At 40.6% G+C, this 21,373-nt stretch overlaps 1 protein-coding gene across 1 annotated transcript in view; it reads left to right on the plus strand.

The window, feature by feature from the left end:
• Positions 1–1,949: 1,949 nt before the first annotated feature.
• Positions 1,950–21,373, plus strand: part of LOC126106447 (uncharacterized) — a 115,754-nt gene continuing 96,330 nt past the window's right edge. Inside the window, exons 1-2 of the mRNA XM_049912729.1 lie at positions 1,950–2,007; positions 5,081–5,143. The gene's annotated coding sequence lies outside the window, so the exon portion shown is untranslated. The remainder of the gene's footprint in view (positions 2,008–5,080; positions 5,144–21,373) is intronic.

Below are 21,373 nucleotides of genomic sequence, written 5' to 3' on the forward strand. Positions count from 1 at the left end.
CAAACCCCCCTCCTGCCTCCATCCATCTAACCTCACACAATGGAAACCCTACCCCAGCCCAACCACAGAACTGCACTCGTCATACTGTGCATCTGGGATAAAGAGATATGTATGTGTGTGTGGAGGGGAGCAGGGGACTGGGTGTGGACATGACCATACACTCTAGCTCATGAAAATATTTATTCTGAAAGCTAGCTAGTTTTCTTTGTGTGTGTGTGTGTGTGTGTTTGTGTGTGTGTGTGTGTGTGTGTGTGTGCCAGTCAACTCAACACTTCTGTTTTTTGGTGAGAGGTCTCATTCACTCCCAGAGTATTTATGTTGTTATCTGCTATGGTTGTCTTGATCATGTAGTATCACTTAATGATTACAGTAACTATAAATTAACTAACAAACCTGGAAGTGCTTTCAAGTTGCTGAATGTGAATGTGAATTGTATATACATCCTATCTCCTTCTCCCTTCTCTCTCTGTCCATCTCCTCCTCCCACTCTCCATATCTCCTCATCTTGCCCACTCTCTTTGTCCATCTCATCCTTGTCCCCCCCTCTCATTGTCCATTTCCATCTTCCCCAATCTCTCTCCATCTCCTCCTCCTCACCCCTATCACTTTCTACCTCCTCCCATCCCTCTCTCTCTATCCACTTTGTCCCAAACCATTCTCTGTCCATTCTCTCTCCCTGACCCTCAGCCTTGTTTATTGTTAACGCAAACGAAACCTCGACTGGAGAAAGCAGTCACGAAAATGGATGGGTAAATCGATTGGGATCATGAATATAAAGACTACAGGAGATGTATCTCCAGGTACTGTATTTGTGAGGATAGTAGCTTCAATGATTGTATTTCTCATAGTTTCAGTCTGTGAACATGTAGGATTGCAAAGTTTTGTACGATTCAGATTCTATAGTACAGTAACATTCTGATCATAAGTTGATAAGCCATAAATACTCATCTTTCCTCTTAAAACTGTCTGCAATTAAGGAAACAACTCAACACACTCTTGTATCTACAATTTTTATTTAAAATTATGTATGAGGAGAAAGAATATATGTGTAAGAAACAATTTGTCTAATGGTTTAAATACACTGATATCTATGTTAAAACTGAATGAAAAAAAAGAAAATGAAATTGTACATCTTCATGCCACTGCATTTCCTTTCTCGCATTTGGTTCCTTTATGTTGTTGTTTAAAACAGAACGTAGCCTTTATACAACAGACGTCTGAATGTTACTAGAGTATAATACAAAAAATCTGAAATTAATTGGTCAATAAATTTTCGATACTTTTCCTAACTGCGTTTTCCCTTTACATATTAACCTCTGCCTGTACGAAATTTTTTTAGAATGTCGTGTAAAAACAGGAATTAAACCGGTCAAAAACTTTCTGAAGTTTTTCGTAACAAATGTAAACTACAACTTGTTTTTATGTAGTCACATAGATTAGGTTTCGCCTGAGTTGTAGTCGTGTAGAGAAAGTTACGCCTGATTTGACCTATATTATATGTACAAACACTGCACTGAAAATAATTTACTGGTCGAAACAAATAAATAAATAAATAATTGATAGAATGAGTGGCTAACACAACAGTACTTCCAGTTTGACTTGAATTTCTGAAATATTGTCTTTTCCAGTCCTGTATCTAAATGCAGCTTGTAAAGAAAATCTAGGTTCTAGAACTACAAACAGAGAATATCTGTAGTAAAGACAAATTTAAGTTCCCAACCAAATAAATCAATCCATGTAAAGAGCAATTAAAACTGGCTTTGTTGTCAGGTTCCATCCAAGAATTATAAACTTCTTAAACCTTCAGTCTAATAAGACAAAAGAAATCTCTGCTTCAAATGCATGCTACAATTCACCAGTCCACACACCTAGACTTTTCTGCCTCATTTTTTTGTTGTGTATGCTTTGTTTCCAATTTGTTCTTCAACATTTTTTTTCTTATAGGAGAATGTTCCAAAAGAACACACAAGTTCTGCCAGGGATGGGAGTACAAGCAGACCAGAACCAGTAAGTATGTACACATGAGAAATTATTTTGTTTGTTAGTATTTGGGGAATATTTCAATAGTAATAAAAAAACTGCAATTTCTTTGTCAAAAAAGGAGAAAGATCTTTTGTTATCAAAACTTGTGTCGACACGTTTCAGCCGACTTCAGTCAAAGCAAGCCTTCCTTTCTTTTGTGATAGCGTGGTACAATTTTGACTAGTTTTTTGTGTTATTGTTTTAATTCGAAATAAACTCGCCAATTGCGAAAAATATGGCCTTGGCCGCGTTAGGTATAGACGTGCTACCTAATGGTGAAACATGAAAATATATGCCAGAGTGGGACGCGAACACGATTTGCCCGTGTGGTGTCACCGCCAGACACCACACTTGCTAGGTGGCAGCCTTTAAATCGGCCGCGGTCCGTTAGTATACGTCGGACCCGCGTGTCGCCACTATCAGTGATTGCAGACCGAGCGCCGCCACACGGCAGGTCTAGTCTAGAGAGACTCCCTAGCACTCGCCCCAGTTGTACAGCCGACGTTGCTAGCTATGGTTCACTGACTACATACGCTCTCATTTGCAGAGACGACAGTTTAGCATAGCCTTCAGCTACGTCATTTGCTACGACCTAGCAAGGCGCCATATTCAGTTACTTCAAGAATGTATTCTGAACAGATAATATTGTGAATCATGTACCATCAAGAGCGACGTTCATCATGAATGAATTAAAGTTAAGTATCAAAATAATTACGTCCGCTTTCTGAATTCTAATTCCTTGTCATGTTCCAGACCTCACGTCAGTATAGTTCTTCCCCCCTCACGCCAGCCTGCGTTAACTAAAACGCGTGCATTTCGGCCTCCTCTAGTAACACGGTGTTGGCTCTTCTGCCAACACAACAACCCGGTTATCACGAGCGGCCACCTAAACAATAGGCTATATGTGCACGCCTCACACACCATCTCAAACTTGCACATGTGTGTGTGTGTGTCACACTTCTCACTGGTGCGGGAATACAGAGTAAAACTGCAAGTATTTAGTGATGAAACTGGGAGACTGTGGTATGTTCGTGTAGACACGCCTGTTCACACTCAAAAAACTCTATCGGTATGTGAAGCGTGCGTGAATAGCGTAATGCTTAAGGCGAGAGCGGAAATTTTGGGTTCGAGTCTCCTTTTGGCACGAATTTTCATATCTCACCAATAGGTAGTACATCGATACATAGCTCAGCTGAGACCAAGTTATTTTATATTCAGCGACTTTAAGTCGAATTAATTTCGTCCTGCAAGTAAATATTACTATTTTAAATCTATGAGCTGTAATACCCCTTTGAAGTGATTTTCAGACTTGGGGTCAACAAGACTGCATTCTGTATGTTTCGTGGTCAGACAGCTTGTGACTTTTTTGTCTTATTGTGCTTCGTTGGTGTGTCGTTGAGAGAATGTTTTCAACTCTTTTTTTATGAATTCACAGCTATATTGTTACCTCAGTCTGCAGTTTCTAACAACAAGACTGACAAGAATTCATAAATTCATAATTCAGAAATACTTGAGAATCATGAAAACGTTAGAGCTGTCTAAATTTTGACTGTTTATCTTATTCAGGTTTTTGATAGTATTAACCACCAGAAATTATTTACTTATAGGACCTATACACCGAGGCGAAAAAAGTTATGGGATAAGTCTTAATATCGTATCTGATCCCCTCCTGGGTGGTGTAGTACAGCAGCTCGATGTATCATTGACTCAACAAGCTGTTTGTAGTCCCATGCAGCAATAATGAGCCTTTTTTTCTCTACAGCCATCCGTAATTGCGAATGTTTTGGTGGTGCAGGATTCCGTGCGCGAACTGACATCTCGATTATGTCCCATAAACGTTCTATGGGATTCATGTTGGGAGATCTGAGTGGCCAAATATTCAAACCAATCGTGAACCATTATGGCCTGATGACATGACGCACGGTCATCCATAAAAATTCCATCGCTGTTTTGGAACAAGAAGTACATGAGTGGCTGCAGTTGATCTCCAAATGACGGATTATAACCATTAGCAGTCCGAATGTTTATTAGCGCATCATGCAAAAATTTGAAATCAAATGGCCACCAACTTTTCGAAATTTTTGTTAAAATCATTTCCGCCTTACATATTACATACATATTGATTCACCACATGTATTTAAAAAATTAGCCTCTGACTGTCCGAAAGTTTATTAGAGTATCGTGCAAAAATAGGAAACAAATCGGTCAAAAGCTTTTGGGGATTTATGGTAACAATATTAAACTTCAATCTGTTTTTCTGTAGTCGTATAGATTACGTTACGCCTGACTGGTCCTCCTATATCGTATGTCCAAACAATGGACTGAAAATAATTTAGTGGACAAAACAAAGTACTAAGTACATATTTTGAAGAATCAGCCTCAATTGCGCAAATTTTCTGGTCTTTACCAGGTTTTGGCTAAATTAATCTAGCCTTCTTCAGAAGCATAAAAGTACTACATCATGCCAGACTAAGGCACAGTCAACATTAAAATTAAAACCTATAGTACCGTGGCACCATGTCGGTTTTAATTTTAATGCTGACTGTGCCTTACTCTGGCATGGTATAGTAATTTTACACTTCTGAAGAAGGCTAGATTAATTTAGCCGAAGCCTGGTAAAGACCAGAAAATTTGCGCAACTGAGGCTGATTCTTCAAAATATTAGTCTATCACAGTTGCTGACAGGGCTGCAAAATGCTAAAAAAAATTCTTAATAAAGTATATAATTTAAATTTCCGAAATACTGTCATTTTCGTGTCTTGTATGTAAAGGCAGCATATAAATAAAACTAAGGTTCTAGGAATAAAATCAGAAAGTAACTGTGGTAAACATAAGCTGAAAGTCCCTACCGAACAATTAAAACTGGCTTAATTGTCAACTTCAATCCAAGAATTATAAATTCCTTGTAGCTTCAATTAAATGAAACAAAACAAAAAAAACTTCAAATACAGGCTAGAATTTTACACATGCAAAATTCCACAGATGCAGAACTTGTTATCTACTTTTTATCGTGTATTCTCAGTTTGTTGTTTGTATTATGTCTTATCTTTTCTCACAGGAAACAGATCCAAACCAACAAACAAATTCTGCCAGTGTTGGGACTGCAATCAGACAAGAGCCAGTAAGTATATAAATATGAGCTATTATTTTGTTTGTTAATATTCAGAGAATATCTCACTAGTAACTAAAAAACAGCATCTCTTTTGTCAAGAAAGTGGAAATAATAAATTACCAGCCATCTTCCTATCTTTTGTTATCAAAACTTGTATCGGCATCTTTCAGCCAACAGTGTGTGGAAATTTCTCTTTTGTGCTACGTGGTACAATTTTGACTAGCTTTCTGTGGTATTATTTTAATTCGAAACAAATTCGCTGAATCGTGATGACTTGGCCTCAGCTGTCTCAGGTGTAGATGTGCTACCTATTGGTGACACCTAGAAATATGTGCTAGCCCGGGACGCGGACATGAATTTGCCGCTAATCGTTACCAGTCACCTTAACGATTAGATATTTGTACACGCCTTCCAGACCGAACCAAATTTGCATATGTCAGAATGTGAGACTTCTCTCTGGTGCAGAAATACAGAGTAAAGGTGCAAGCATTTCGTGATAAGTGTAGGAGACTATGGTACAATGATGTAGACAATCTTATGTAACAGAACTTTAGGTCGGCCTGGGAGGCGTGCACGGTTAGCGAACTCGTTAAGTTGACCGCTTACGATAAGTGGGAAGTTTGGGTTCGTGTCCTGGTCCGGCAGAACTTTTCATTTGTCAGCAATATGTGGTACATTTATACCTAACACAACTGAGACCAAATTATTGGAACATTCGCATTCAGCGAATTTGTTTCGAACTGACTTCGTACAGCTGTATATCGTCATCGTCCGCCCACTCAAACATGCAAGTAAATATTATTATTTTAAATCTAAAAGCTGTAATACCTTTGAAGTGACTGTCACTTGTAACTACCTTACTGGAGAATTGAAGTCAACAAGCATTCATTTTGTATGTTTTGTAGCCAGTCACCTTGTGATTTGATAATTTATCGAAACCCTCAGCTGCCAACTAGTGTTGTTGATATACCTCAATGAGGACAGCTGAAAATGAGTGCCCCAACCGGGACTTGAACATGGGATCTCCTTCTCACAGGGCAGACGCTCTGTGCATTTGAGCCACCGAGGGCACAGAGGAGAGCGCGTCTGCAGGTCTTATCCCTTGCACGCTTCCCGTAAGACCCACATTCTCAACTGTCCACAACCTACATTCGTATTGTTGTTCCTAAAGGGTATTTGCCCATTTACTAATTGCTCGCGCCAACTAAGGTTCGGGCAAAATGTGCGCATTCTCTCAGAAGAAGGTCAATGGCCGGGTACCCTTTAACTATATGAAGATAGTAACTGTTGTGAAAGGTCGGGGCACACATTTTCAGCTCTCCCCATTGAGGAATATCAACAACACCTGTTGGCAGCTGAGGGTTTCGATTAATTATCATTTCTTTCTAGAGAAGCTGCCTGGTCATCATTGGTATCTGTTCTTTCAGGACAGTTACTATCTTCATATAGTTAAAGGCTACCCGGTCATTGACCTTCTTCTGTGCGAATGCGCACACTTTGCTCGAACTCTTACGGGAATCGTCACCTTAGTTGGCGCGAGTAATGAGTGAATTGGCAAATATCCTTTAGGAGTCGTACGTTAGAAGTGCTTTCCAACGTTCGATTATTGTTTTGAAGCCTTCTGGAAACGATCAGAAGGTATTTCAGTTACTCAAAAATGTGTTGTGCTCTCCGTACTCGTATTGTTTGAACTTAAGTAGGACAGCTTTTTGCATAGAATTTATGAGTGCGAGCTTAAATACGATTTCAAATAAGAAAGTATTTTGAGATGAAATCAGTACTGTAATGGTGTATGCGTGATGTCAGTTGTACGATATGTATTTGGTGATCTGAATTTCATTCGGCAAACTCTCAGAATCTGTGCTAGGCTGTGCTACCTTCGGATGTTCCAACAGAGGCGAAGGCGGATTTTGTATGCTTGTATTTCTGTGGAAACCACACAGGAGCCTTATGGAAACCGAAGATGTGTTCCTAGCTATGCGAGGTATTTTTTTGTTTTCCGGCTGAGTATAACATGAGTTACAAGACGTATGTTATTGTGAGACGTGGCATTTGGTCTTTAAATTGATTTTTTCTACAATTTTATATAGCACACCTTCTTCTTATAAACATAGATTTTAAAATAGGATTAGGTATCAAATATGTACAAGTTTATCTAAGGAGCGAACACCTTGTAAATATGTCTCTTTGAACTACGATTTGTTTTTAATAATACCTAAATGTAGCCACTTTTGGATTTACATATAGTTACTGATTTCAGATAATTTTCTTATGTGTTTATGAATTTATCATTACTGCTTTTAGGAGGAACGATAAGAGTGGAAGACCAAGAACGGAATGCTCAGATTAAAAATAGCATAAGACAAGAATGTAGTCTTTAGCCCCTGCTTTTCAGTCTGTAAAGCGAAGAAGCAATGACGGAAATAAAAGAAAGATTCAAGAGTAAGATTAAAATTCGAGGTGAATGGATATCTGTGAAAGTATTCGCTTATGACATTGCTACCCTCCCTGCAAGCTGAGAAGAATTACAGGAGCTGATGAATGGAATGAACAGTCTGATAAGTACAGGATATGGACTGAGAGTAAAACGAAGAAAGACGAAAATAATGAGAAGTAGCGCAAATGAGAACAGCGAGAAACTTAACATCAGGGCTGTTAATCACGAGGCGGATAAAACCAGACTAGCACTGTTCAAGAAAAGTTTACTAGTGTTAAACATAGGCCTTCCTGCAGAATCGGTAAGGAAACGAAAATATGGAAAAAACTGACAAGAAGGAGGGATGGAATAGGGTGACAACACATCTGTTAAGACACCAGACAGTAACTTCCGTGGTAGTAGAGGCAGCTGTAGAGGGATAAAATTGTAGCGGAAGGGACTGAAATACATGCAATAAACAAAAAAGTATGACTTAGTACAGACACCTAGCGAGGTAGTACCGCGGTTAGAACACTAGACTCGAATTTGTATGAACGATAGTTCAAATCCGTGACCGGCCATCCTGATTTAGGTTTTCTGTGATTACCCTAAATCGCTTAAGGCAATGCAAGGATGGTTCTTTCGAAAGGGCACGGACGATTTCCTTCCCCACCCTTCTCTAATCCGAGCTGTTTGAAAATTTGCTTAAATGTTGGCCATGTTATGGTCAGCATAGCTTCTGCTGCACATCCACTGGCTGAAAATGTTAAGTAGTTACGTCAATTACAGCTGTGTTATGCGACAATTACAAGAAATTATTTCTTAGGCTTGAAGTTCCGATACATTTTCTGGAGTGAACGAGAGTGTCAACGTATCATCAAAAAATTTGGGACTCAGTTTCCGAATTACTAATTTGTATTCGGTTTTACAAGGTCATTTTTCTTTGTTATGCAGAAGTTCGTTTTCCATTTTACTTACGTAATTGTGTTATTTAAAAGCAAACAATGGAAAATCGAGGCTGGAGTAATGAAAATACTATGAAAAGTACACATTACTACTCACCACATAGAAGAGACAGGTACAACAAAGAAACTACTAAACATGTGAGTTTTCGGTCAAAAGGCCTTCATATGTGTGAGTTGTGCTTCTGTCATTCTAGCCTCTAAGGCTTAACTGCGAGTCACGTCAATATTTGTTACTCTGTACATTCTTTGCTTTACTACTCTTTAAACTTCTCCTACATGTTAAAAGCTCTCATTTTCTTCAATGACAGGGAAGAATGATAAAGATGACAGATTTAGTTCTCAATGAATGAAGAGGATGATAAGCAATATGAAAGGAAAATGGCCAATAACGCGGGCGCCGGGTGGTTTTCGTCAGCTAACAGCGCAAGAGATGCAGTGCTTTCTGAGGTCGGTATTCATACTTTATTTGTCGTGATGCTACAACGTTCCATTTTCTTTTGCCAGCTACTACTTTCTCCTCTAAACCTACAACTCTGTGTCTGCTTTTGTTAACCACTGTTCTCACCTCAGTGACTTCAAATTTACATTTAATGTACTGGAAAGTTTTTCATTGCATCCACATAATTGGAATGTTTACCTCTAAGGGATGCATGAATGTCAGTGACTGCACGTTCCTTTCTGTTGTCACAGCTCGAACTCTGTCTACAGTGATGCTAACTGCTCTATCACTTTGACTAACGATAATTATTTTCGTTTCCCAGTCACATTGCGATTTTGCTTTGCATTTAATCTTCCCAGTAAGCTGAGTGACTTTAGTGCCCACAATTTCCCTAACTACTTCTGCAAAGATCTTAACATTTACTGTCACTCCTCTCAAATCGATATGAATCACAATTACGCTGTCTTTGCAAATGTATTCTACGTAGGAAATATTACTACTACATTAACACGTTTGTTCAGATATTGATTTAGTATGAGACGACTCTTCAATAATACTGAGTTTACATACTTCAGTTTTTGTTTCGATACAGTTCTATTGTGTTTACTTTGATCATTTGTGTCCGAAATTTCGCTAACATTATTTTGTACATTAAATACTTTATTATCAGTTTCTGGTCCTAAATGATTGTTACTAACTGAATGGGCTTCTACTTGCTAATCGGAGCTGTTCATTTCATTATGAATATTAGATTGTTCATTGATCCTGTTATTTATCTCATACTTGTACTCACTTAAATTTTTAAATAATTGTTTTTTTTTTCGTTTCTTCAAGGATCCCCTTGATAACGTTGTCAATTTTAGCTTCAAGTTCAATGATATTTGTATCCAGTGCCTTGAAGTTTTTGTTGAGCTCATTTTGCCCTTCATGTAGCTTTTGATGAGTTTTTTATGCCCTTCTACTTTTTGAATTTTTTATTTTAGAATGTTCATCACTGTATGCATCTGACTTTGAATCTAGTCCTCCACATTATTATCTTAGTTACTATTCTCATTTGGAAAACTACAAGCTGATGCACTACTGTGGCTTAAACTGCACTACCCAACTGTCCATTCATTTGAAATGTCGACGCCAGACCCTCTTTCCCTGGCTTCTTCATTGCAGTCCACCATGTCATTGTGGTCAGACATTACATAATTTTCATTTTCAATGCAATTATTTAAAACGAATCTACATTTTCATGATCATTATTTCCAACATCATTATCCGCTTTTTATATCTGATCGAAGGGTCATAGCCAGTATTATCCATATGCAAATTCTTGTAGCTGGTCTGAAGGATATTCCTTACTATCATCCACTTGCACACCTTCCCTACTACTAAGAGGGTATCTTCTCTCCTCTTCGCTAGCCATTTAACAAGTAAGATTTGGTACTCTTACATAACTGTTTCTCAATATACAATTATTACACTATACGCTTCAAACGCACTCAGTTTACTCAGACCCTTTCACTGGCCTCTGCAAACATTAAACATACTAGAATCTGCTTCTTTCTGCGTTATGCCATTGAGATGCTCTGCTCACCGCCGTCGCTGAAGCTGGGGTGACGTACAACTTTCAGGAGTGCTGCATCTTCCACTGCTTTATCTCTGCTAAGGTGTTGTTTTCACTGCAGCTGGACTGCTTGATCTCACACCTGTCACCGGCCACTTCTGAAATCATCTCACTGCACTGTCTCCTGCGTAGCCGTGTCTTGTCACGCAATGAAATCAGCACTAGCACCCACATAATCCAAGGATCGCACACACAAATGTAATTTAACATTGTTTGCATTGGTCATTATAAATTGAGCTCTTAGTCTCTCCGTTCGCTATGTTCTATATTAAGTGACTAACAGTTTGTAACACAGTTCAAGCACATTTCAAGAAACAGTTCAGTTAACATTTTAACGCTGTCTGACACTGTCTTACAGCTTCACTTCTTCCATAAAATTTTCTCTTAAGAACATGGTCTTAACAGTAATCCCCACCAAAGATACCGGGTCTGTCAGTGGAAGGGATACGAGAGGAAGAAATGAAAAGCATGTAAGTGACTACTCAGCTATTTAATACGACGATGATAATCTGTTTCCTAATCAACACTCATTCCCCATGTTAATTCTTCCTTTTATTACCCTCCTCTGAGTTGCAATGAATGACATGTACCTGTCCCCATTTCTAATGGAAATGCATGACTTGTGATGGGCCTAGTCAGGTTCTACCACTTCAAGGTAAAACACAGATATTTTGTTACACTCCACTAAGATTATCACTTGGTACAGATATCGGTGTTCCATTGCAAATGTAGAGCTCAGTACGTTAGTTCACTGTTCTTGAAGTGAGGCTGTAACTGTTGAGGTGGCTAAGGCTCTTGACTGTACTATATGATCCGATGAGTTGTAAATTTGGGATGCCAACATATGAAGCAGATAAAACTGTAAACTGGTAACAAGACGTTTTGCAGATGTTGGGTGGGTTTGGTTGGGTCGATGTGGTGGAAGATACCAAACAGCGAGGTCATCGGTCTCATTGGATTAGGGAAGGATGAGGAAGGAAGTCGGCCGTGCCCTTCCAAAGGAACAATCCCGGCAGTTGCCTGGAGCGATTTAGGGAAATCGCAGAAAACCTAAATCAGGATGGCCGGACACGGGATTGAACCGTCGTCCTCCAGAATGCGAGTCCAGTGTGCTAACGACTGAGCCACCTCGCACGGTGCAGATGTTGAATTCTCCTTCTGCAGTGGTTTAATGAATGTGTTCAAAGTATGGGCTGACGCTTCAGTGTTCAGAATTTGCAGTATACTTTCATTTAAATTAACAACCAACACTGTTGCTCTGCATTTACTGGGTATCAAAACCTCACTCATGATTGATGGCGAGGAACTCATTTGTGTTGAAATATTATTTCGTTGCACATTGGGTGCAGTAAGCTTCTACAATATTTTCCGAATAACTGGTTCTTATACTCCATAAATTCTTGTATGGAGTTAATGCTTAAGGTTTCAGATGTAGATGCTGCACAAATGCATGTTCTTGTACACTGCTCTAAGTCATTCACATGTGAACTGTGCTAACACAGATAGCACATGTCACCACTCAATGCAGCTTTAACATAGTACTGCCATCAATTCAGTCTGTCTAACACACCTAATGCTGCACCCCCTTCGTCTCATAAGTTCACAACACTTGAATTGCATGGCTAAATGGGTGGTCTCTAGATCCTATCTCAAGTGTTTCCTTCACATAGACATCTATCGTGGCTACCTTAATATCAACTAGGATGACAGGAGGATGAGATGTGTCATACTCTGTTGTCATGTGAGCACTGATGCACAGCACTGCACGAGATAGCTTGTTCCAACCCATTTGGCCAAAAATGCACTTTCACACTATGTTTGACATTCACAGTTTCCATTACTACTTAGTATTCGCTGTCTGCCTGTATGTCTATATCCACATGTTTCCATCGACTGGCAGTCAAATTACATGTCGTGACAAGTAGCTGTAAACCAGTTCCTGTCGCTTGATGAATAGTTGTGTGTTCTGATCAGATATACCTGCTAGCCAGCTGCCAGCTGCCGTGGCTCAACAAATGGTGGTGTGGTCAACAGAAGACCTGAATGTGGCTCAAAGCTATCTGTGTGCTGTTGTGGCTCTACAAGGGACGGTGCACGAGATGGGAGCATGTCCTCTCTGATATCTCAGAACACTGTGGTGGTCAAAAAGGAAAGATCATGATTACTCATACACACATACAATGAGAGGTGATGGCTGGTAATACTTAAAGATAGTCATATTTTACTTCCTCTTATTCTGCCCAGCTGGTCTCTGCTGAACCGGCCGCTGTGGCCGAGCGGTTCTAGGCACTTCAGTCCGGAACCGCGCTGCTGCTATGGTCACATGTTCTAATCCTGCCTCGGACATGGATGGATGTGTGTGATGGCCTTAGGTTAGTTAGGTTTAAGTAGTTCTAAGTCTAGGGGACTGATGGCTTTAGATATTAAGTCCCATAGTGCTTAGAGCCATTTCATCTCTGCTGTCACTTCATGGTCTTGCCACTAATGCGAATAGAACACAAGTGACTCGTTTGGTGGAGGACTGTAACACCTCGAGGTAGGTGACTGCAGTGCCACAAATTATCTGATTTCATGATCTGCCATCCTGTCTGCCACAGCATGCTAAGGTCTACCATCTCATCAACCATCTCGTCTACTGCATTCTGCTATCTTGTGACCTTGACTTTCACTTTCACTTTGACCTTCAGAGGGAGGGTGACCTTGACTTTATGCTGGGGAAGGGAGGGGAAACATGTCAATGACAGTGACCCTGCACTGTCTTTGTTCCACAAACGAACACTAGTGTTTTTAGTCTACAAACTGGCTTGGTGACATTTTATTCGTGGACGCATTTCAGTCTACACTGTTTGTAAATATAAATGAAATATTCACTGTCAGCGCTTATCAAGATCTTATTTCTGTTCGTCATCCATTCCACCCCACGTTTCTCACTAAAAGGCCTCTGAACAGCTCACAATGATTCTCCCTTTTACAGGGCTATTACAAATGATTGAAGCGATTTCATAAATTCACTGTAGCTCCATTCATTGACATATGGTCACGACGCACTACAGATACGTAGAAAGACTCATAAAGTTTTGTTCGGCTGAAGCCGCACTTCAGGTTTCTGCCGCCAGAGCGCTCGAGAGCGCAGTGAGACAAAATGGCGACAGGAGCCGAGAAAGCGTATGTCGTGCTTGAAATGCACTCACATCAGTCAGTCATAACAGTGCACGACACTTCAGGACGAAGTTCAACAAAGATCCACCAACTGCTAACTCCATTCGGCGATGGTATGCGCAGTTTAAAGCTTCTGGATGCCTCTGTAAGGGGAAATCAACGGGTCGGCCTGCAGTAAGCGAAGAAACGGTTGAACGCGTGCGGGCAAGTTTCACGCATAGTGATGTGAAAGATTCAGTGTTTAAACCTCCTCTACCAAGAAACGTGCCAGAACTGCGAGCTCGCATCAACAATGCTTTCGAACTCATCGATGGGAACATGCTGCTCTGAGTGTGGGAGGAACTTGATTATCGGCTTGATGTCTGCCGAATCACTAAAGGGGCACATATCGAACATTTGTGAATGCCTAAAAAAACTTTTTGAGTTTTTGTATGTGTGTGCAAAGCATTGTGAAAATATCTCAAATAATAAAGTTATTGTAGAGCTGTGAAATCGCTTCAATCATTTGTAATAACCCTGTATGTCTGGTCTTGTAGCCTTGGTCTTAAGTGTTGTACAGCCACCGTTGTTTCTGCACTTCCTTAATCAGTACTGGGCTTTCCAGACTTTCCATTTTGACACTTCGTAAGACATAGCAAGGGGGCTACATCGACAGTGATGTGATGGCGGTTTAGTCCACTAACACTGAACTCCTGAGTTTCCAGTCGCTCCACCCTGCTATACCATAAGTAACACCTGCGTACAGACCGTTCCACAAAGTTATACCAACTCTTCGACAGCGGGGTTGTCAAAGCAGTGGTGACATAGTGCAGACACATCTGCACTACCCTATATGAAGTACAGTAATTAGTAACTAAAGCGCCGTCAGAGGTTCGAGTCACCCCCCCCCCCTCCCACGGGCGTGGGTGTGTGTTGTCCTTAGCATAAGTTAGTTTAAGCTCGATTAAGTAGTGCATAAGCTTAGGTGCTGATAACCTCAGCAGTTTGGTCCCATGAGACCTTTCCACAAATTTCCAATTTCCAGTAACTAATGTAAATAATGCAAGAAACGCACATGAACAGAAATCAGGTGTATCACCGATCGGTGAACTGCGATGTAACCGAACCGAGCGAGGTGGCTCAGTGGTTAGCACACTGGACTCGCATTCGGGAGGACGACGGTTCAATCCCGCGTCCGGCCAAACTGAGTTAGGTTTTCCGTGATTTCCCTAAATCGCTCCAGGCAAATGCCAGGATGGTTCCTTTGAAAGGGCACTGCCGGCTTCCTTCCGCATCCTTCCCTAATCCGATGAGACCGATGACCTCGCTGTTTGGTCTCTTCCCGCAAACAACCCTAAGATGTAACCGACTAGGAGCCGCTTCCCCAGACAGATCATTAAAACGTTGTGCGTTTTCCGCACGTGTGGCCAAAGTCCAGCGTGGAAAAATAAAAAAGACAGTCCGGATGAACTCCAACACGTTCACGCCGCGTGGAAACAGAAGTCCTAGGACGTGCAGCATGTGGAAACACGTCATGTGGACAGACTCATTCAACGAACTGTGGCCTGTAACGTCTTCGTGAATTCCCACGTTAAAGGCCGTGGAAAACACGCTCTTGTGGCGGTAGCCTTAGCCAATAGATCACAGGCGAACAGACCGTGGTCCTTGGCTCGATGCAGCCCGCCATTGATCTGATGGCAGCCCGCTTTTCACAATTAATTCTTGTCATCGTTTTGAAACCATCTTTCATTTCTTTCCGGAAGAGGAAGGGCGGACCCTTGTCGAAACTACTAAATGGCACAGTCCAGAACTGTTTACCGATGGTACAATGTAGCCTGCCTGCCTTACTGCATTTTAAATCTTATTTGTTAAATTAGCTCGCAAATTTACTAATGTGAAATGAACGTTTTAACAGAACAGCTCTGTTCTTATATATGTCGTGTTTTATTTTTCAAATGTTTTCGTAATTTATTAAGGAGCACCATCCATTTCTCTTTAGAGTTAATGTTTTGTCTGCTTATATACTCTCCCCAAATTTTATTATTTTCACCTGTTGAGCTCTTACTTCCGTAAGTTAACTTACCAACGTTCTTTTGTAAATTGTTTAAGTTTGTTTTAATATGATAAATTTTACTATGTAATGGTGCATTCATTGGCAGTCTTTAGAAAATGCATGCCTCTTCTTATGTTAAACATCAGCATCACGGAAGACACAACAGTTTCCTGGTTCAGTGCTTGGACGTACAATATGTGACATCTTCTACTCTGTCACAATGTTTTATGCTATCTGCTTTGTCACATCCTTTCCTTTTCATATTGTAGCTGTTGCAAGTAGATAGTACTTCTTATGTACAATATTTTTTCTATATTACGATCCAGACACTGTTGTGTTCACGTCTGTTTTTTTGTTTTGTTTTGTTTCTTTTTTTACATTAGTCCCAGTTCAGCGTTGCTGCCATCTTCAGGTTATCTGTGGAAAGTATGTAGTTCGATAGAATCTTTTAAATTTTGAAGTAAATAAGTAAATAATTTATCGTGTTACAGAATTTTGATTTGCTACGTACATCAGGCGGTCTTGATATCCATATGACATCGATGTTTCACTTGCTGTCACACTACTGCATAAGTTTGCTCCTTGTGTTACAGCAGTTATTTATAAAAATAATGATAAAGACGTTACTTGACAGCTGAATTCACAGTTGAGTCAGCGATGTTGTATAGTTACTGGCTGTTTGCTTATACGGTATTCTGTAGGTTATATCTTCGTCCTTACCAGCTGTAGTATATTTTTTAAATTATTCGTATTTATATGGTTCTAAGCTCATATGTAATTTAATCCTTTTATTTTTAGACTTGGTTATGACAGATAGTGTTGTAGTCCTCAAGGTTCCTGAGAATTTCCCGGTGTTGTTTCGTCCTTAAACGTAAGCTTTCCAACGGTTATTTTTAATTTCATGGTAACATTATCTCTGATATGTTTGTAGATTTTGTTTTCTACTCATCTCGTGTTTGTAACGATAATTTCAATTTGATTTTTCTGTGAAATGTTTATCTTTCAAATCGACCTGTTCATTTAGAATTTCTTCAGGGCTATTTTGTGTGTGTGAATATCTTTCGATTTCTTCAAGAATATTCGTCAGTAGTTCTTTTTGTGCAATGTGTAAAATCTCGACAGCCCTTTCTGTAACGTCCACTGTGTGCCGTGGTGTCTTTAAATGATGGAAGAAAGTTGATGATTTACTGTCGCTTTCTCCAATGCCTTCTCGGTTTCAGGCATTGATATTCTGTCTGAGACTGGAAGATGGATGTTAGGACATTCGAAACCGGGAATATAATTTTATAAACTGTAAATTTTGTCAGTACTACTTTTCAATATGCCCTATGTATTGTTATCAACCTGTATACGGTTTTCGAGTGTATTTATATTTTTCCCATTTTTGCTGCAGATCTGATGATGGTCATTAAAGACCGAAACCGGTAATCTGTTAAACAAAAAAGATTGTGACCATAGATGCAAATTAAAGGAAACTTATTACATATACGGGTCACTGTATGTTTTTTCGCGGCGATGTGGCAGCTTGTGAATATATATATATATATATATATATATATATATATATATATATATATATATTTATGAAATCGCTTCAATCATTTGTAATAGCCCTATATATATAGGGCTATTACAAATGATTGAAGCGATTTCATAAATTCACTGTAGCTCCATTCATTGACATATGGTCATGACACACTACAGATACGTAGAAAAACTCATAAACTTTTGTTCGGCTGAAGCCGCACTTCAGGTTTCTGCTGCCAAAGCGCTCGAGAGCGCAGTGAGACAAAATGGCGACAGGAGCCGAGAAAGCGTATGCACTCACATCAGTCAGTCATAACAGTGCAACGACACTTCAGGACAAAGTTCAACAAAGATCCACCAACTGCTAACTCCATTCGGCGATGGTATGCGCAGTTTAAAGCTTCTGGATGCCTCTGTAAGGGGAAATCAATGGGTCGGCCTGCAGTGAGCGAAGAAACGGTTGAACGCGTGCGGGCAAGTTTCACGCGTAGCCCGCGGAAGTCGACGAATAAAGCAAGCAGGGAGCTAAACGTACCACAGGATGGTGCTCCACCGCACTTCCATCATGATGTTCGGCATTTCTTAAACAGGAGATTGGAAAACCGATGGATCGGTCGTGGTGGAGATCATGATCAGCAATTCATGTCATGGCCGCCACGCTCTCCCGACTTAACCCCATGCAATTTCTTTCTGTGGAGTTATGTGAAAGATTCAGTGTTTAAACCTCCTCTACCAAGAAACGTGCCAGAGCTGCGAGCTCGCATCAACGATGCTTTCAAACTCATTGGGCTTGATGTCTGCCGAATCACTAAAAGGGCACATATCGAACATTTGTGAATGCCTAAAAAAACTTTTTGAGTTTTTGTATGCGTGTGCAAAGCATTGTGAAAATATCTCAAATAATAAAGTTATTGTAGAGCTGTGAAATCGCTTCAATCATTTATAATAACCCTATATATATATATATATATATATATATATATATATATATATATATATATATATATATATATGTGGGCCGTACACGTCCCTATCTCTGCGACGTCACGGGTAGAGACACCATTTCTAAGTCATGTGATTTAGGGCAGACAGCTGAGTTTCTGTCATTACGCGCTACGCGAGGTACAGTCATCTGTTACAGCGATTCACATTTATAACTGAAATCGAACACCGATTTTAACAACTGAGCGATTTGTATTACTATTACACATGTAGTACTACTGTTTACTTCATTTCTCCGAAATTCTGGACATTCATGCGAAGGCTGTCGTTTTTATATTTGAACTGATGAAATCGTAACAAGCTAAAACAGTCTATTTCCTTCCCTTTATAAACAAGAGATTTACAATTCTTCAGCAAATTCCAGTATTTGCTTCACTGTGAGCCAGTTACAATGAAGTGACAAATATCACGTGATGATGATATGCACACATACAGATGGCGGTAGTATTGCGTGCACGAAGTATAAAAGGGCACTTCGTTGCCAGGGCTATGCCTTCCCCAATCCCTGGCCCGTCTGCTCAGCACCCCCCCACCCCTCTCATGAATCCTCCTCTTCCATTGGCTCCTTTCCCCCCTCCCCCTTCACTTTTCCTCTCCTCCCCCCCCCCTTTTTCCCGTCATCTGACCAGTTTCCCCCACTTGCTCTCGGGTGTGGTATGTCGTATTTGTGCCAACTTTTAGCGCAGTGTTTAAGTGAGTGTTCGGTGTTGTGCGTCTTTCCACAGTGTTGCGAACAGAAATCATGCTGTCGCTGGGTGTGCTTTTTATATCTCTTGCGAACAGAACCCAGACTGTCGCCGTGTTTTTTTTAATTGTCTGTCTATTGTTTTTCTGCTTCCTATGTGTTTTATTAGCTTCATCAACCCTGTGTTTTATGTTTTACGCTCCAGAATTTTCTGCCATTTTTACCTTTAAGTCACCGATTTTATCGCCAACTGTTATTATTTTTTATTATTTTCATCTTTTTAAAACAAATTCTGTAGGCTGAAGAGCGGCGTAATAAGCTGCTGCCAGCCCGCCCCCTTTAGGGGGAATCGAAACCCAATAAAGGAAAAGAAAAAAAAATCCAGGGCTGTGATTTGTACTCAGATGATTCGTGTGTAAAGGTTTCCAACGTGCTTACGGCCGCACGACGGAAATTAACAGACTTTGAACGCCGAATGTTAGTTTGAGTTAGACGTACAGGACATTCCACTTCGGAAATCGTTAGGGAAGTCAATATTCCGAGATCCACAGTGTCAAGAGTGTGTCCAGAATACCAATTTTCAGGTTCTACCTCTCACCACGGTCAACACAGTGGCCGAAGGCTTTCACTTAACAATCGAGACCAGCGGCTTTGACTTAGAATTGTCGGTGCTAATAGACAAGCAACTCTGCGTGACAGAAAGCCTGAAATCAATGTGGCATGTGGTGTCACCGCCAGTCACCACACTTGCTAGGTGGTAGCTTTAAATCGGCCGCGGTCCATTAGTACATGTCGGACCCGCGTGTCGCCACTGTCAGTAATTGCAGACCGAGCGCCACCACACGGTAGGTCTAGAGAGACGTACGAGCACTCAGCCCCAGTTGTACGGACGACTTTGCTAGCGACTACACTGACGAAGCCTTTCTCTCATTTGGCGAGAGACAGTTAGAATAGCCTTCAGCCAAGTCCATGGCTACGACCTAGCAAGGCGCCATTAACCATTTCTAGAGAGAGTCTCACTTGTATCATCAAGAATGCTGTATACAAATGATGGATTGAAGTTCAGTATTCCAGCAGCTACGTACTTTTCTTTATAGCATTCATTACGTATCCTGTTCCAGACCTCACGCCAGTCTGCGTTAGATTATAGCGTGCATTTCGGCCTCCTCTAACTACAAGGTGTTGGCACATCTGCCAACACATCATGGCACGTATCCCGAACGTCTCGGCGAAGTATGGCTTTAATGGGCCGTAGCAGCAGACGATTCACTTGAATGCTTTTGCTAAGAGCACGACATCGCCGGCAGCGCCTCCCCTGGGCTCGTGACGATAACAATTGGACCCTAGACCACTGGAACCCCTTGGCCTGGTCAGGCGAGTCCCTGTTTCACTTGGCAAGAGTTGATGTTAGGGTTCGAGTGTGGTGCGGACACGAGTCCATGCACCTAAGTTGTCAACAAGGCTCTGTGCAGGCTGGTGGTGGAACCATACTGTTGTGAGCTGTGTTTACATGGAATGGACTGGGTCCTCTGGTCGAACTGAGGCGATCATTGACTAGAAATAATTATATTCGACTACTTGGAGACCATTTGCAGTCGTTCGTGCATTTCATATTCTCAAACATGTCACCGGGAAGAATTGTTTGCAGTGGGTTTGAAGAACCTGCAACGCAGGTTAAATATAGTTACCAACGTTTTAGGAAAGCTGGTCCAGATGCTGTAGAGACTTTTGTAAACCTTATCAAGGAACAAGAGTGGCAAGATGTTTATAGTGCTGATACAGTAGACGATAAATATAATGCTTTCCTCAAGACTTTTCTCGTTTTCTTTGAAAGTTGCTTTCCGTTAGAACGCTCAAAACAGGATACTAGCACAAACAGGCAGCCTGGGTGGCTGACTAAAGGTATAAGAATATCTTGTAGAACAAAGTGGCAATTATATCAAAACGTTAGAAACAGTCACAATCTAAATGCAGTAGCCCATTACAAACAGTATTGTAAGGTGCTTAAAAAAGTTATTAGGAAGGCAAAAAGTATGTGGTATGCAAATAGAATAGCTAAGTCTCAGGATAAAATTAAAACCATATGGTCAGTCGTAAAGGAAGTGGCTGGTCTGCAGAGACAGGTCGAGGAAATAGAATCAGTGCGTAGTGGGAATGTCCGTGTTACTGATAAGTCGCATATATGTACAGTATTTAATAATCACTTTCTGAATATAGTAGCTGAACTAAATAGAAACCTAGTCCCAACAGGGAATCATATAGCGCTCGTAGAAAAAAGTGTTCCGAGACTGTTACCTGAAATGCTCCTCCATGATACTGACAAGAGGGAGATTGAGTTAATAATTAAATGACTAAAGGCCAAGAACTCTCATGGATATGACGGGGTATCTAGCAGAATA

Source organism: Schistocerca cancellata, chromosome 10, assembly GCF_023864275.1.
Source record: "Schistocerca cancellata isolate TAMUIC-IGC-003103 chromosome 10, iqSchCanc2.1, whole genome shotgun sequence".
In the NCBI taxonomy this organism is placed as follows: Eukaryota; Metazoa; Arthropoda; class Insecta; order Orthoptera; family Acrididae; genus Schistocerca; species Schistocerca cancellata.